At 31.0% G+C, this 17,976-nt stretch overlaps 1 long non-coding RNA gene across 2 annotated transcripts; it reads left to right on the top strand.

Annotated features, from left to right (window-relative positions):
• Positions 1-323: 323 nt before the first annotated feature.
• On the top strand, positions 324-9,086 carry LOC145326161 (uncharacterized). Of its 2 annotated transcripts, none has more exons than XR_013881783.1 (4): positions 324-424; positions 788-844; positions 5,070-5,133; positions 6,086-9,086. It is a non-coding gene; the product is annotated as an uncharacterized LOC145326161 (long non-coding RNA). The 2 variants fall into 2 exon arrangements; XR_013881782.1 differs by having other exon boundaries at positions 5,067-5,133.
• Positions 9,087-17,976: the final 8,890 nt, after the last annotated feature.

The raw sequence follows: 17,976 nt of genomic DNA, 5'->3' as shown, positions 1-17,976 counted from the left end.
AGGATAATCAAATTGCATCTGCACTTCAACTTGCTTTGTCCTTTATCTTTTTTGATGATCTAATCTAAAATATGAAGAGAATTGCTTTGAATAATTTTGTCCCTCCGTTTTTTAGTAGTAGTCTATAATTCACAATGTACATCCTTCCGTCTGTCCGTCTTTCCGTCCGTTCGTCTGTCCGTCCGTCCAAAATTAATGAATTGGAGGAAACGTGATTTTCTCGGCTCCTATAAAAGATAGAAGGCTGAAACTTATTTTCCAGTTAAAATCAACTACCTAACCTTTAACCTAACTGAATTTAAGATGTTGACCATATATTTTTCAGATTTTACAATATAAAAGAACACAATGTGGACCTAATCTAAGTTGTAGTGCCTGTTCTATCAAATATAATCATCATGGGATTGTGTTGTTGTAAATCCAGGTAAGAATACAATTAAGCAAAAATGTCCTTTGCAAAATTATAGGAGTAAAGACGTTAATGTTTAAATTTAGAAATTTTCCCTTAAACATTCTGAACTAGAAAAAATACCTATATGAAAAGAACAACTGTTTATTTTAACATATAACAATAAACACATATTAGAGGATTTAATTTTGTAGGTCAGAAACTCTTTATAGTGTCTATTAAAAAAGGGGATAAATAAAAAAAAATTGTGTCCAAAGCAGAAGTTTTTAAATTTATCTCCTTTTTTAAAGGAACTACAAAGAGCTTCTCTAGATCATTTTAAAGTTCATCGATTTAATCATAATTTTTTTGCTGCATTTCATGACAATTTTAATCTAGTGAGCCTAAAGAGGAAGGTTTTGAAGATATTTGTGATAGCGAAAAATCATCATTCAGGTATGTTTTGTTTACCTTAATAAGGATTTTAAGGAATTCGACAATAGACCAATGATGCGCACCTACATTTTTAATAAACAAATTGACATCTTCTAAAGATTAAAATTAATGATAGTAAAGTGCCCTAAGTTTTAAAGCTACGAATAAATGAGTATAATTATTTATTTTCGGTAAAAATGTAATTTACAATCCGATTAAGCTTCCCTTCCAATTGAAAACATGGTTTTGGTAATCGGAAGATAAGCTTAAATAAAAGAAAATATTTTATTTAAAATTAATTTAAAATTTAAGATAATCAATTTTGGAATGAAGCTACAAAAAGTCTATTTTGTCGGTTTGTCTGTTGTAATGAAAAAATAAGTTTTCAGGACAAACGCAGGAGTGACAAAGGTCAGAGTTGACCAAGGTCGGATTGTATAAAGAATTAACTTTATTGAGTGTATTTCTATACAGGCTAGGTTTGGTTAGAATATGAATAATCAACTATGCCCCCCAAAGGGGTTAGACATTTAAAAAACCTATATGAGAGTTTAACATAGGTTTGGTTAGATGTCCACTCTGACGTTTGCCATCCATGCGTTTGATCAATTTTGACCAATTAAGAACGTCAAAATAACTAAAAAACTAATTAATGTCCAAAAAGCGCCAAATATTCAAATAAATATATGTTTTAGATTATTTTCCAATGCAATCTTTATATTATGCAAAACAATTCTGAATAATATGGAAAAATATAAGATAACTAGATATAGGGATAGTTTCTTCTAAAATTTCAGGGTTCGTAAGACGCGCCTCAGCCGCGCATATGTCAGTTTTAAACCTGCTTGTGAGCAGAAAAAGAAATTTCAGAAAGAATGATTGTCTGCTAAAGAGCAGTTTTATACATCCAGCTGAATTTTATAGTGATAAAATGAAGATTTCACTGAGGTTTACACGCGGCTTACGCGCGGCTTCCGAACCCTGTAAAATTTTCTAGATATATCGAATATTGGAGATAAATGTATTACTAAAGGTTTAGTTTCTATAAACATAAGCTAACATAAATTTTAATAGCGAATTTTACTCTACACTTGAAAGAACTGGTTTATTTTCAATATTAACCTAAAAACGTTATACTACACTTTAAAATCGTTTTTTTTTTTAATATCAAAACTATTACAGGAATCAAATTTAATATGTAGATCTTTGACCTTATACAAACAGACAGCCGGACGGATCGACAGATAAACATAAAAACTAGGGTAAATCTATTATATGATAATAGGCAAATTGTCTCCAGATTGCCAACAAATTTGGCAACATTTTTACAATTAGCGTTAGCAGTCAATCAATTTTGATTAAGAATTTGGTTAAATTATTCCTCAGTTTCCACAAAGTGCCTAGAAGACTAAGAGCACTTGATTTCTAACAACCCAGATTTTGATATAAACTAAAAGTTAAGGGGGGGGGGGGTTGGTCAGTGAACTAAAGGGATAAGACAATAGGAGATAAATTAATGTACAACAACAATGATAATACATAAAATTAACCCATCTGTAGATTAAGAATAGTGGTTAAAACGTTTTAAAACCTAATGAATCAACCGATCAAAATTATTAAGCAAACGAATAAGAGAACACTATTTTAAAACTTTGGAAACAAGTGCAAAGGAGGGGGGGATTTTGTTTGTTTCATTTGTTTTGGGTTATGTTAGAGGAGCCTCGCAAAGGTTAGGTATAAAAAAATAACGAACTTCCCTATTCTAATATGGAAAAGTTCCAAAACTGACAAATATGATCGAAATAAAAGAAAATTCCATAAATAAAAGAAAAGAATATAAAGAAAATACCAGAAACAATTTATACTTCTAAGAATAATATCAATTTAACTTATAAATAGTTTTGGTGTGCAGAGCGTGTTTTATACAGATTGGTTTCTCACACTTTGTTTTTATATGTTACCATGGAAGTATAAAAAAAAACATGCAAAACTGCCACAAATGTTTCTTTAAAAAAATAACTGTGGGGGTAGGGCCGTCCAAGGGGGGGGGGTTGAAGGGGTGACCCCCCCCCTCACAAATAATAAAAAGCTTGGACGTCCTTGCAAGGACGTCCAACGGGGGGGGGGGTTAAGGGTTGATTACCCCCCAAATTTTTTTTTTAATTTTACCCCATTCATTTAAAATTTACCCAAACCTATTTAGGAAAATAAAAAAATTTTACCCCCCCCCAAATAAAAAAGCTTGGACGCCCCTGCGTCCTTGTATGAGGGTAACCAAAAACCATTCTTTGGGGCAAATTTCCAAAGAAAAAACTACCATATAAAAATGTTTTCAACCAAAAAAAAAATAAATGGTAAAGGGACAAAGTCACAAATAATCCATATAATAAAGTAACCGGATGTCTGTTTGTCTGGTGCTTGTGTGTATGTACCGAATGATCTCACTAACTGCTGAACCGATCTGGTTCTCCTTAACAGGGTAGCTTCTCATACGTCCCGGGAAGGTTTATTTTGGGGGAGAGTCCCACTAGGGGCGTAGCCGCTAGTAATGTATAAAGAAATAACGTTTTATTACACCTTCGACTGTTATGATCTTACCCAATATTGTTGTTGTGTTAATATTCTTGGTAAAAATCACATTTATTGTCATATTTTTACACTTCTCTGAAGCTAAAGAAAATATATTTTTGTTTTTATAAAGAACCACATTAACATTTGTGTAGAATTGTTGTTCATATGGAATAGAACAAAGGCTTTATTAACACAGCAACCATTTTAAAAGCAAAGCTTTTCAATAATTAGGGTCTGTCCGGTTCCATAGATATCAAGTTTGTATGATAATTCCTGCAGTAGATAGGCACGAGTTAGAAAGCGTAGCAACTCTATAATCGTTAACAGAATGTCCGTACGTCCATTTTAAACAAGTTTATTTTTAACTTTTTTAACAACAGTTTTTTATGTCATATAATCATCCGATTTATATGATTTTTAAATTACTGATTCCTATTACAACAAGGTACAATATTATAAGCAAAGCATCTCTATTACAAGTCTTAAAATGTTTAGTATGTCCTTAAACAGTATTCTGTATTTAAGAAGTTTTGCAACAAATTTACGTATAATTTTGTGAAACTTGTATATTTTGTATATTTAGTTTTGACACTCTACAAGAATTAATGTTCGTCTGTCATACCGTTCCAGAGCTTTGCTTTTATGGATGTCGTCATCCTTGTTAAAATATAATTCTGTAAAGTTTGGTCAGGTTAAATAAGGTTCAAAGGAACTTATAGGGTCTGAAATAATCATAATGTCCATCTTTAATGCAAGGGTGGGTTGATTTTTTATTACAAGATATGATCTTTTACTTCCATTCCCTTCCCCTTTCCTTCCCGTCACTCCCCCTTCCCTTCGTTCCTCTTCCCTTCTCTTATCTTTACTTCCCATTCCCTTAGCTTTTCATTTCTTTTCTTCTCCTACTACTCCCTTTACTTCTTTCCTTTTTGAAGTATCCTTTTAATTCCCTTTCCCTTACCTTTTTTTCTTTAACTTAGTCTTCTCTTCTCTATTATTTAAACCTAAAACATCTTTACTCAGTATTTTTATAAAAGGAGAAAATTAATCCACCCTAATGTAAACGGTATGAGCAAGATGCATTCTGAAAATTCATTATGTTGTTTTTATACACTAAAAAATTTATGTATTATGACTAGGTATGTACAATTACATAATACGCTGGGATAGGCAAACTCTATGGCTACTTTGACATAATAAAATACTTATTATTTAATTTCTCTAAAAATACTCCTCTCTTTGATGTTCTTTTTATCCTTTTTGCTCTATTTTTATTTAATTTCATCAAGTTTAAATTAAACCATAACATTAATTAAAGTTGATCAAGAACATGTATACATGTTAGCATCGAAACGTAGAATAGTTTTATAACAATTTAACTATTTGTAGATTTTTTGATGGCCTTTATATCTTCCATGTTTTAGCTTGTACAATAGGCGGTTTCCCTTTACGTGCATAGTCGATCATAGAAAATGCCTCCATACTCACTTGAAAAAAATGAAAATAAGAGGGGAAGGGGTTCAATGCGACTAGGCAGGAAAACTGCCGATTACACATAAAGAAAAGTACTACGCAATCTTTAACTTACGAACAAAATGCCTGTAAAATAATTTTCATCCGACTACACAGTGCAGACTGTATTTTACCAAGTGATACATGCCTAATGTTTCAGAAGGCCCCGATTCTCGCTGAAGTTAAAGAAATCTGTCCGTGGCAAGCTGAGACCAAGTGTATTTCAGGTATTTCCTTTATTTTATACTAGCGGCTTCGCCCCTAGCCTCTAGAGGCTTCGCCCTATATAGTAATTAAAAGTCAGCCCTCCTAAATAGAAATAATCAAAAAAGTTATTCTTTGTTTAATTACTCTGAGGTAAAATTAAACCCAGGTTGTGCGCTGTATGCACAAAAATTTCAATTTGTAAAAATTAAACCCAGGTTGTTTGCCGTATACACAAAAATTTCAATTCGTAAAAATTTAACCTAGGTTGTTCGCATACACAAAATCTAAAATTTGTAAAAAAAAAAATATGGTGGTTCATTTAGTTAAATTTTCAAACGTTAAAACTGTTAACTTTCATACATAGAAATATAAATTTTGTTTATCATTAGTGGGAATATTTATAACTTTGGTCCCTGTTAAGGACCTCTAAAAAATTTGTCTCCAAAAAGTTTGTCTACACTTCAAAGTTTGGCATATCTTCTTTAATAAATCTTTAAAAAACTAATGTTCAGTTTTTTTTCTAAAGTGAATCTTGCTTTAATTTATTTTCGTTGCCGCAGACAATCCAATTTCTATGTAAGAATTCTACGATATATTTGTTTTACTATTTTTCTTTTCTAAATAGGTCGATTTCGGAATTTGTGACACCTTGATATCAACAAAGCGTTTGATTCAAATAAAAATAACTTATTTTTTCGAAGCTCTACTAAGTGTTAAAAAAATGAGCCGTGTGACGTCAATAGATTAATCTCATGTTAAGGGGTTTTCTTTCCCACTTCTTCTCTCCTCTCTCCCTTTTATGACGTAACACGGCCAATTTTTCTGAACACTTTGTAGAGCTTCATTTTTTTCTATCAATTGAACAATAAAATTATGATTCTTTTAAATTAATTAATAAGTAGCATATGCTTAGAATTAGGAAAGCTAAATATCTAAGATGATCTACGTATTGATTTACATGCTGTTTTTTAGGCCTCTTCGGACTGTGCTGACTGTATGTTGGTTGAGATAGGTGAGAAGGCGGCCTACTTCCCAGGGGAGCCTTGTGACAGATGTGGCAGGGTGCCCAGGGCTCCTTACATCAATTATTAAGCTATGTGCAGGAAGAAGAGGACAATGGTAGATAGATTATTCTTTCCAATCTAGTTTTAGCTTCTAATATTACACAGTAATCGTGGGAGGAGAGTAATTTAATCTTCTATTGTCCCATCCCTGTTATTAATGTGATTTTATAATTGGTACAGAAATCTTGTAGTGGACAACGACAAGAGATAATTGCTATGCCTGTACGTTTAAAATTTGTTTGTTTTAAAATTTATAATATTAATAAAAACCTGTCTTGGTAAAATTGTACATTGTACAAAAAAGTTAAAATTTAAAAGTAAATGCCAAAACTTGATATTTCATATTTCTAAATGAAGCGAATAGGTTATCCATATTTCAATATTTTTTAGATTATATTTATTATAAACACAATCTATAAAAATATCCTCTTTAAATGAGAGATGCCAAACTAAAAACTAAGAAAATGCATTTATACAATTTATTTTTTGATTAAAAATTTTGTATTTTGTTTTGGATACCCTGTTTTAAGAGTTATCCCATAAACATAAACAATATTCATGTTAAAGTTCATAAAATACTTTTTTATTACAAAATTTGGAACAAGACGAAAATGCGAAGACACTCCTTTTTACAATAACTGCAAAGGCTGGTTACGGACAACCTTCTTGCCGTACAGCCTATGTTAGCATATCATTAGAAACGGACAAATTTTTGGAATTTCCCAATACTAGTAAAAAACAGCAATTAAATTTATTAGAACAAGTAAAAACTTCTTTGTATTTCCGACTTAATCCCCAAAATGAATAGCTTTTTAAACCCAAAAGAGCTAAAGTTAAATAACTTCAACTCAAAATGTTTTTAAGCATTCATAAAAAAAATTATATAAATCAGTATTTTTACAGTTCATAATATACAAATATAGCTGTTGTATTAAACTTAATAAAATCCCAAATCTTAATCTTAAACTTTTTTCATCAAAGTAAAAAACTTTTTACTACAAAAGACTCCAAGTAGGTCAACTGTGACATTTTTATATCAACAAATATCTTTTACTTTATTGAAAGTTTTATAACAAAACTATAATTTGAATTATAAAAAGCATTTGTATTTCATTACATATAATTTTATATAAAAATTAATCGTCATAGTAAAGAAAATTGATGTTTGTCCGTATCGTAGGATCTTGCTCTTATGGTTCTCCTTTACAGTGGAGCTTCTCATAGGTACTGGGAAGGTTTAAAGCTATTGGGGGGACTGTACAGCCATCCTCCCGGGAAAAAGCGCCAAAAATCAAAAAAATAAAGTGCCGCCCAGTGGATATTTGAAAAGCTGCTTTTGATATGGATTGAAAATGAAACATTTTACTTGTCCCTAGAGGCCTCTAGGGGCGTAGCCGCTAGTTTAATATAAACTATATGTTTTTTAAAAATGTTTGAAAGTTCTCTGTTTTGACTTAAAGATGCAATAAACGTTCCCGTGTAACAAATCTTGAAGGTGTAAACAAATATATGTCAGCTTAAACTTGATATAAATTCAGTAAAAAAAAAGATGTTAAAACTTGAAACAATTTTCAATAATTATTATTAATTGCATAATATTACAGGCAGCTTTTCATTAATATTAAAATGAAAGATTTAAGATCAAACCCAGATTTATAAAATACCTGTTGTTAGACCCGAACAAAACAGTTATCAATATTATAATTTTTATTTTAAATCATGGAAATTCACGAAGCTATACATGATTTATCTTTATGGACGAGAACCGGTTCTAATCCAGCGGATATTAATCGGTTTCGAAAACATACTACAAAATAAATGACTTATTTATAAATGGTAGCGTAACTACTCTACTACAATTTTATGTTTGCCCGTCCTTCTGTTTGAAAATTAAAATATCTAAATTTAATTTTGCTGAAAGATTTTAGAAACATTGATAGGCTAGTTAACAAAAATATGATTCAGCTTTCAATAAAATAACTTTTTCTATAGCTTGTTATTGTTGCGCTTATAAGTCTAAGAAAATTTTTTTTTTTTATAGAAAAAAATTGCATACATATTATGAAAACAAAGTGTTAATTGGATTTTGTGTAAGAAAATAAATACACACTGATGTTAAAAATTATCAAGACAGCGTTAGAAGAGAGACCAATCAGGACCAGCAGTTTAATTTAATCTTATTTAAAATAATCGTAAACTTATTATAAAAACAAGGAAAGTAATTTTTATGATAACAAGGATGACAATATCCATAAAAGTGAAGCTCTAAAACGGTAGGACAAACAAACTGATATAATTTAACATAATAAGCAGAATGAAAATAAATAACTGTAAAACATTTTTTTGTAAAATTGTTCAAAACTTTAGAACATATTTGCATTTTTTAGGACTTTAGGATTAAAGAAATGCTTCGCTTACAAAATTTTATTTTGTTGTCCTGGAAAATAAATCAGTATTCCAAATATAACAAGCCTAAATCAATGCTAAAAGCTATCTGTACGAACGGACGGACCGAACCTAATTATAAAAAAGCTTCGCATTCATGACCTAGAGTATGAAATTAAATTTTTAACTCTATCTTATTGCATATAGAAGTAATATTTATGTATCTCAATAGATCTAGTAAACAGCTAAATCAAATTTACAATTTACAATGAAACCAACTTTGACTTGTATATAGGTGCAAGTTATTAACATTTTTTATTTTAAAGCTTATGGAAATAATACAAACTAATATTTGCCAAATTTGTATTAATTTTTTTACAATAAAAAAGTGTATTAATGATATTATTATTAATCACCTTATCATGCATTTAATAATGTTTAAGAATTAGTTATTCTTTTCCTCTATTCATGATAAATCTTTATAATATGTTTTTGTTTTGTTTAATAAATATATGTGAAAATCACTACTGTTTGCTTTTATTGATTTGTTTCATTTATTTTTCTGTAAAGTAGTAGGGTGTGTGTCTGTATACCTGTGAGCTTGTGTCTCTTAAGGTAAAAGTTCGCTTTCCGCTGGACCTATATGGCTTTTCATTTCAGTAAGGCTTCTATACTATAGGTCCTTGAAAGTTTATACTCAATTATGGGGAAGGATAACTCTACCCAAAAATATGAATTTTAAGATGGTGGGATAATCCAACCCTCCTTCTAACAGTTAAGGGTTTCTCTGGGGTCTCTACGGTCAAATGATACAATAAACTTCCTGGATAACAATTTTCTCATCATATATTATAAAAATATTCTTTTTTTAAATTTGCTACGGTTAAGAACATATTGAAAATTTAAATTGGAAAGATAAAGTTGCATATACAACAGCGAACGTGTAATATATTTTGCAAAATTCACAATTACATAATTTAAAATATCTTCCTAAGATCCAAAGGGATAAGACAATGGCCGATAAATTGTTGTTCATCCCCAATGATGATACATCAAATTACCGATTTTGTAGATTACAATTAGTGGTTGAAACGATTGGACACTCAACTCAATGAACCAACCAATCAAAAGTAACCACAGTTGTTAAGCTTTGACGTCACTGATTGGTCATATTGTATTCACTGAATCCAAATTATAAAAAAAGATTCGTATTTTTTTTCAGCAAGCTCTCAACGAGTTGCAGCTGTCGCTAAAGTCACTAAAACTGGCAGCATCTAGCTCATCTGTGGAACCTTAACTAAACATTTTCAGCCTTGAAGTGTAAAAATAAAATTATGTAACAAAATGCTGGGTAAACAATTCAACTTTTTACAGAATAGATAAACGAATGTAGCTTAGTAAACAAAATATTCATGAGTCTTTTATACAAAATAGATTATACAGAGAGAGGGAAAAATAGGTAGACCAATTTAAATGTATGCCTGCTGGGTGGTCTTCAGTGACAGGTACCTTTACCAAACAAATAAGCAGTCTATCTTAAATATCAACTGAGAAATTCTAATATTCCCCATTTTATCATAGACGGGCAACGAGAACTATAGATTAGTTTCGCTTTCAAAAAAACGACATAAAAACTCAGCTACAGGTTTGTAAAAAAAGTAAATAATATTTGTTTTTAATTAGAATACAATGGTACATTGTGATGGACATTATTTTTTTTATAAAAAAAAAACAATGTGATACACAAGAGAGCAGATATTTTTGTATAATTTTATCCTTTAGTTTACAATTGTGAAGGTTTTTGTCGTTCTATATCGCTAACCATTATAATACTGAAAGAGTTCTCCATTAAAAGGGCAGCTTGACTTAGGTTCCATGTGTAAAGTAAAGTCTATTCATGGTTTTAAGTCATTATCCTGCCTTCCATTTCCCATTCGCGTACAGATACTAGCGGCAGCGCCTTTTAAAATTTTTATATAGAAACCTCTTGGGGCATTTGAGAAAAGGTGCGAAGAAAAGTCGACCCTCCTCTTTAAATTTTAATTTTAATTAAAAAATAGTGAATAGATTCACCTTAACTTTAAGCACACTCATTTTAAAAACAGGTTTTTTTTTATATTCATAGAGTGGCTGGGTTATTATTAACATTGTCCCAATTTTTCTTACAGTTACATATGTACATTTGTGATCCGAACTCTTGTAAACGTCTTGTATAAACATGAAACATAGACTGAACAAGCTTAATCTATTAAACAAACAATACAATGATTGGTCTAAGAAAATGCAACCAACCAGCACTTAAGTTTAATCAAGACATTGAAACATTTTTGCATGATTTAATAACAAAAAAGTATATTTTTGGCAATGGGTTTTTTAGTTATTTTGGCCACAAAAAATCGTTTTGTGTTGAACAAAAATGCTTTTAAAAAATACTATATATTTAGTCCTGAACCAAAGTATTTAATCTAATTTTGATTTCTCATCTCTATGATAAAGTTTAGAATATAGGTATTTCCTCCATATTAGACACCCAGTTTGAAATAGTTTTACTAAAGATTTAGGCAGGATTTTTCCAAATTAAAAAATTTAATAGACTGTTTAAATATCTTGATTTGATATAGGTAGGGCGGGTAGAGTTTATACAGACAAGATAATCTAGGTCAAGGCCTTTAGGCTTGTAAACTTTTTGGGTGCTTCCCCTCAAAGATCCTGTTGATCACTGAAAAACCTCTACCCCCCCCCCCTTTTTAAATAAAATAAAATAATGTGTTTTAAACCTTCACCTGGGCAGGACTGCCTAGAACCAAATTGAACCAAACCTAACTGACCTAAAGTAATAAACAAACATACGTAAAGCTTCATAAACCCACACCCACCCCCTCTTTATTGTTTTATTTAAAAACTAGCAGCTATGCCCCTAGAGTCTCTAGGGGCACTTAAGGTAGGAGAGGGAAAAGTCGAACTCATCCCATTTAAAATTTGTGTTCAAAAGAATAAAAAAAAAATTAGGGGGGGGGAGGGTGGGGGTGAAGACATACCAAAAATAGTAAAAACCTTCCGTGGACGTATAAAAAGCTTCACTGTAAAGGAGAACAATATTGGTTAAAAGGTTTGCAAGATCCTTCGGGACAGACATAAAACGCTTACTACTTTATATAATAGGATAGTGAGACGGGGAATTTTTGAAATCGGTGCAATCAGGAAAATGAGCACAAGGACTTTATACTATATCCTTAGTAAATACCTAGTTTTCAATTTCTATTTTACTTACTACTTCCACCTAATTCTCATAAGTTTCCAAATGCGATCTTATCAAATAATAGCAATTCTCTATTTGATCACATTACTGTTTTTATCAGTTGAATAACTTGAAGGACAATTAACTTCTTTAAACTTTGCCTATATCAGTATTATTTCATTATATTATTTGCAGTAACTTTAGCAAAATAGCAAAAAGTACTTTTTTGGCCTAATTTTTAAAGATTAATACGAAAAAAAGCAGACACTGAAGGTTTGTACAATCCAATCAAGATTTGATTAAAGTATTTTCAAGTTTTTAAGAGATATCGTGTTCTAAAAACTTTGGATACCAGGTAGATCCTCATCAGTCTAATGTCCCCTCCAACCATGTCAAACAGGGGATATGCACAACATTTTTAACCCTCTAGCTATAATAGGAGCTGAGATAATAAGGGGGGGGGGGCGTTGAACGATAAAGGTGCGGCAAGGGGCCCGACTGTTAAAGGTTAAATAGTAATTAAGTATTCTATAAAAATTTCCCAGTTATAAACATACAATTACTTTTATATACATTATGTAATAATATGATAAGGATACATATTGTTTATCATATTACATTCCCATCCAGCCATCCGATATATTGGTTCAGGAGTAAGAGAATAGTTATTTCACGCATCGTATTATAAACAGCTTTCCGTGGATATAAAAAGTACAATTATAGGATTAAAACCAATTTTTTTGCCCCGAGATGCCGAAGGTACAGGCAAAAAAAATGGTTTTAATCTCATAATTGTACATTTTTGTATCCGTAGAAAACTGTATTTAATACGATGCTAGACATAGTTTTTTCGTATGGATGAGAACCGGTTCCTATCCACCGGATTCGAATGAATACGAAAAAAGGTATTATTAAAATCAACTTATAGGAGAAGAAAATTAACAACTCTCCCACTTTACAAAAGTGATAGTTTTTTGTCTCTAGCTTCAATTTTCGATAACTAATGAACTAATTGAGTTCTCCTTACAGAAACTTCACGTAGGTCCTTTTTAGATTAAAGTCTTGGGATATTTTTAGGCTATTTTTGCTTCTACTCTCTTTTATGCAAAGTTTCAAGATGCCAGGGGCGCATCCACGAGTGATAATACATTTCACTGTCTTATACAAGTGGTGATTCTTGTTTTGGTATTACTGTACTTGCAAGATATTTATGCCTGTTCTCGCGCCGGTGCATTTCTCATGTTATACAATGGATGGCAAAAACATTATAGAATTTTACTTCTATAACTGTTTTGATAACAAGCTATTAAGTTATAAAAAAAAGAATTGGAAAAACCTTTTCCCCTTTTTTTGTTAATTGACACATTGAGATTGATCGAATCAGGCTTTTGATAGAGTAGATATAGGTGTGTGTGTATGTATATGGTTTTTAGTAGTATGTCATTATTGGATTTTTTTATAACTTGTACATTACAAGATATTTTGGGTACAGTCCCTTTCGTAACATCGCACCTTATGGGGCGATTCATCGTATTTTTCACAGTAGCTTTTCTCCTATTTTTAGCCACTGCGGGGGGCTCTAACCCTGCGGGGCCAATTACCCAACCCTGTGGGGATATCACCTAACCCGATATAACCTAACCTAACCTAAAATAACTATAAAAAGTCGTTACAAAAATACGTCGAATCGCCCCTTATGGGGCGATGTTACGAAAGAGACTATTCCCAATATTTTTATATTACAATAACCAATTAGTAATTTATGTTTTCATTTTTAGAACTTTAGAAACCATAACAACAATTACATTGTTCTATCGATTTCAACCTTAGCACGGTGATTCCAGTAGTAGTTAGGTACGATTTAGAAAGCGTAGCAACTCTATAATCGTTACCAGAATGTCCGTATGTCTATTTTAAACATGCTGATTTTAAGTTTTTTAACAGCAAATATTTCTGTGATAAAATTATTCTATTGACCTGATCTTTAAAATACTGATTCCTAGGACAACAAACTACAATGTTAAAAGCAAAGCATCTCTATATTCAAGTCCTAAAAATAGAATTATGTTCTTCAACATTATCCTGTATTTAAGCAGTTTTTAATATTTTGTTTTGACTTTTATACTTTATATTTTGATTATTCATTTTAGACACTCTACAAGTGTTAATGTTCGTTTGTCCTACAGTTTTAGAGCTTCGCTTAGATGTTGTCATCCTTGTTTTAGTAATTGTTTACAATTGTAATTTATTTGTGTGTGTGTTTGTGTGTGTGTGTGTGTGTGTATGTCTTAATACTAGTGGATTACCAGAAATTGAAAATATATCTCTTTCTCATCTTTTATGATTAATACTTCTTTCATTTTCTTTTATAGAAATAATTAACTATATTTTATTTTTAAATGTGATACATCAATTATGTATTTTTAGATAAATTCTAAAAATAGGGTTATTTTACTTAAGGTTATTGGGTACAGGGTTGCCCCACAGGACTAAGGCACAACACAGGTCCCATAGTTTTTTTTAAGGGGAAGGCATACTTTTCTCTCGTAAGTAGTTTACAAGCTAAAATATAAAACAGTTGAAAGCATTACAAAGGCTTTCATAAATCAAATGCTATGCTAAAGTCAAACAGACAATAATTTTACATTTTAGAAATAACAGAATATGTATCAAAAATATATATAAAATATGATAAATTTTGTTGAAATAAACTTTTTTTTTGGCTTTAAATATATTTATTAGTAATAAAAAATTAAGTTATTTCTGTTAATTTTTTAAAAAATTTTTAATCGTTTTAAAATCTTATAATTCACAGCTAGGTTGGTCTTTTTACTTCCTGAAGAGTATTTTTTTTTGGACAATGTTGATGACCTATAGGGCCTTTGGTGTCGCATCAGTTTCTAGACATCTCCACGCATCTTGAAGCATACTTAGCTTTTTATAATTGCAATGAAAAGAGTCTATCCGCTTGATGGATACTGGGTTACGCAACAGACAACCAACCCTTTGTTTGCACGACCTAACTGTGCATGGTAATGAGTTGCGAATGTTTATGGCATTTACCCTACTCTTACTATTGATGTCAGGCGCCTAATACCAATTTCGCTAATGACGTTTTTATTATTTCCAAATAATATTTTGAAGTTTTATAATTATTACTAGCGGCTTCGCCCCTAGCCTCTAGGGGCTTTGCCCCAAGAGGTTTGATTAAACTAATTTTTCGTGTTTTAGATTTAAAAAAAAAAATTTAAAAAAAATATGGGGGGGGGGGTAGTCGACCCCACTATTTTAATTTTAGTTTTAAAAAGAAAAATTTTTTTTGGGAGGGGGGTATTTTTAATTTTTTTTTGGGGGGGGGGGGTTAAGGGTGTTCCGCCCCCCCAAGAAAATAGTCATATACCTCCCGGGACCTATGAGAAGCTACCTTGTAAAGGAGAACCTGATCGGTTCAGCGGTTAGCGAGATCCTTCGCTACAAACAAACAGACAAACAGACAGACAAACATCGTTCTACTTTGTATTATAGATGACTAATATTATGCGTATGGAATATGAAACACTAATCTGACAAGATGACAGACAGTATGGGATAATATAGAGAGTTATAGTAGACAACTTTATCATTCTCTGTGTGTTAGTAGATAAGACTTAATATATTCAATGTATATAGAATACATAAAGAGAATATTAAAAACGATAAGTAATATAAGGTAAGTAATATTTTTAAAAATTGTTGTACATTTTATAAATCTCTATACCTTGCTAAATCAGCATCGATTTAATTAGCTTTTATTATAAATTTGGGTTAGGGTCACAAAGGTGAATCTTAGTTAGGTTAGATAAGCCCAAGCCAGGGCTTGTAGTCATTTAGTGATTAGAATTTAAATGGCTCTACTATTTACAGGTGATTAAATGTAACTTTTGTCTCAAAAAATCAGCCATGTGACATCATAAAAATGAGTGAGATTAGAGAAGAAGTGGGAAAGAAACCCTCTAAATGGATAATCCCGCATTTTCATGACGTCACATGGCTGATTTTTGAGACACAATTTGTAAAGCTACAATTAAATTTTCTGTAACATTCATAAATTTTCAGGGAAGATTTGTTTCATTATCTTTTGGGAACTTTTACCTTTTAAACAATCCTTTTTTGGGTCAGCGAATATCCTTCTCCCTCATTATCAATTAATTTTAAAAATATAAATTTAGCCCTGTAGGGCTTCTATCCATAAAGATTTTTATTCCTGCTCAACTTTTACCTAAATTAACCTATAATAAGCATCACGACAACACGTTCTTCAAAACTTTCGTTTGTGGTCCATATGCAAATTGAGGGTAATCACATTTGGGTTGAGACACTAAAAGAAAAAAAACTAATGAAGTAAAGGAAATGTAAAATAAGTTATGATGTACGAAAAAGATTAATTATATGAATGGATTAAACAGTAGTCCCAATTAACTTTTAATAGCCACGTGACAAAAGAAATACTATTGTAAAGGCTCACTTTTTTTTCTCTATTATTACTACATTATTAAAGTGGAGCTGCTATTTGGTCTGATTGTATGGTTGTTAGTTCGGCATCGGAAGAAATGTTGATTTGTATTTGATCAAACAGCTTAGTTTATCTATCAACAATTGAATGCAACCCTAGCATCTAGAGGCTCTGTATTAAAAGAGGCAGAGAAAAAAACAGCTTAAACCCGTCCCATCATATGGCCTTTGTAAAGCTTACCTAAAATATAAAAACCCACTCGGTGCACTAGTTATAAAAATCTTAAGCTTAAGACAAAAGAACCTTACTGCTTTAATAATAGGATTCCGATATAAGATTGAATTTCAATCTCATAAATTACAATACATAGGCAAGTGAGCTCATATTCATTTATTTATTTTAACTGTTTTTGATAATAAATATTTTGTATTTATATTATTTGCTTTGCTTCTTTTGAAATAATTGTCCTAGTTTCCCTAGATTTCTTCATGTATTTATGACACATGGATGTCCACGTGTCACTAATAACAGAGATAAACATTAAGAAAACTAAAAGATAATTGGCTTTTATCATGTTATCTTTTTTGGGGTAAGAAATTATGATATCTAAAAGAATACATTCATTAAAATACTTGACTACAAATCATAGAAGCATAACAGTTTGTTGTAAAACTCTGGTGCTACACTTTCAAAGAATGATCACTATTGGTTTTGGACAGATTTTTGTATGAATTCCCATTTAACGATGTTAATATTACTTTTAGCAAAGATTTATGATGTGACTTGCTAAATGTTTGGCAGAAAACTTGTCCAAATCTGTGACTGCTATGGTAGAGACTTATTTACCAACTATAATTATATTTACCCTTTTATGTGGTAAAGCAACTCTGTAAATATGTGCTTTTTTATCAGTAAACATAACAAGATTGTTTACTATAAAAAAAATTCCATAAACAGTTTGAACCTGCAAAGAGTAGTGTGTTAATGACTTAATAAAAGCAATTGTTTAATATGAAAAATATATAATGATGCAAGCCAACTATAAGGTATGATTACACAGGTCCCCCAAAAACTTTAATTGCTGCGGACGCTCTGATTTTGGCTGAGATACCAAAAATATTTAGATTTTTTTGGTGTCTTTATGAATGGTATGACTTTGCTCATATCTGCTGCTATTTGTTTTCTTGTTATTACTGTGCTACGAACACAAATAACTTTTTTTTTATCAGTTTGTGAGTAGTTTTTCAAACTTTCGTCAATGGTTGTATATAGTCTTCTTTCCTAATTTACTTTTTTTTTATACCTGGCTAATATCTATGAGAAGTGTTACTAAGGAGCATGAATGAAGGAAAGCATGATTAAAATTGCCTATTAGGTAGGATCCTTACTTCCTATAAATCTCCCTCCTTACAACTGAAGTGACTTTTACTCTAATTTTCCCAACCAAAGCGTAACCACTACCCGCTGAGACACCCTCACCCTTCACAACCTCCCCCATCCTCACCCACTAAAAAAAAGCAAAATTTTCTTTAAAAAAAAACAATTTTCTGCCAAAAAGAAAGGTCTTCCATCAAATTGAGCAAATCTAAATAAAAGTAAAAACGAAAAATCTTTTTTTTTCCTCTTTATATTAATATTAAGTTAATATAATGCAAACCAACCATTACCAGAAATAAAAAAAAAC

Source organism: Acartia tonsa, chromosome 8 (genome assembly GCF_053477335.1).
Source record: "Acartia tonsa isolate MP-2025a chromosome 8, ASM5347733v1, whole genome shotgun sequence".
NCBI classification, from domain to species: domain Eukaryota; kingdom Metazoa; phylum Arthropoda; class Copepoda; order Calanoida; family Acartiidae; genus Acartia; species Acartia tonsa.
The sequence above is the reverse complement of the archived record's forward strand: the minus strand, read 5'-3'. Positions and strand labels throughout refer to the sequence as shown.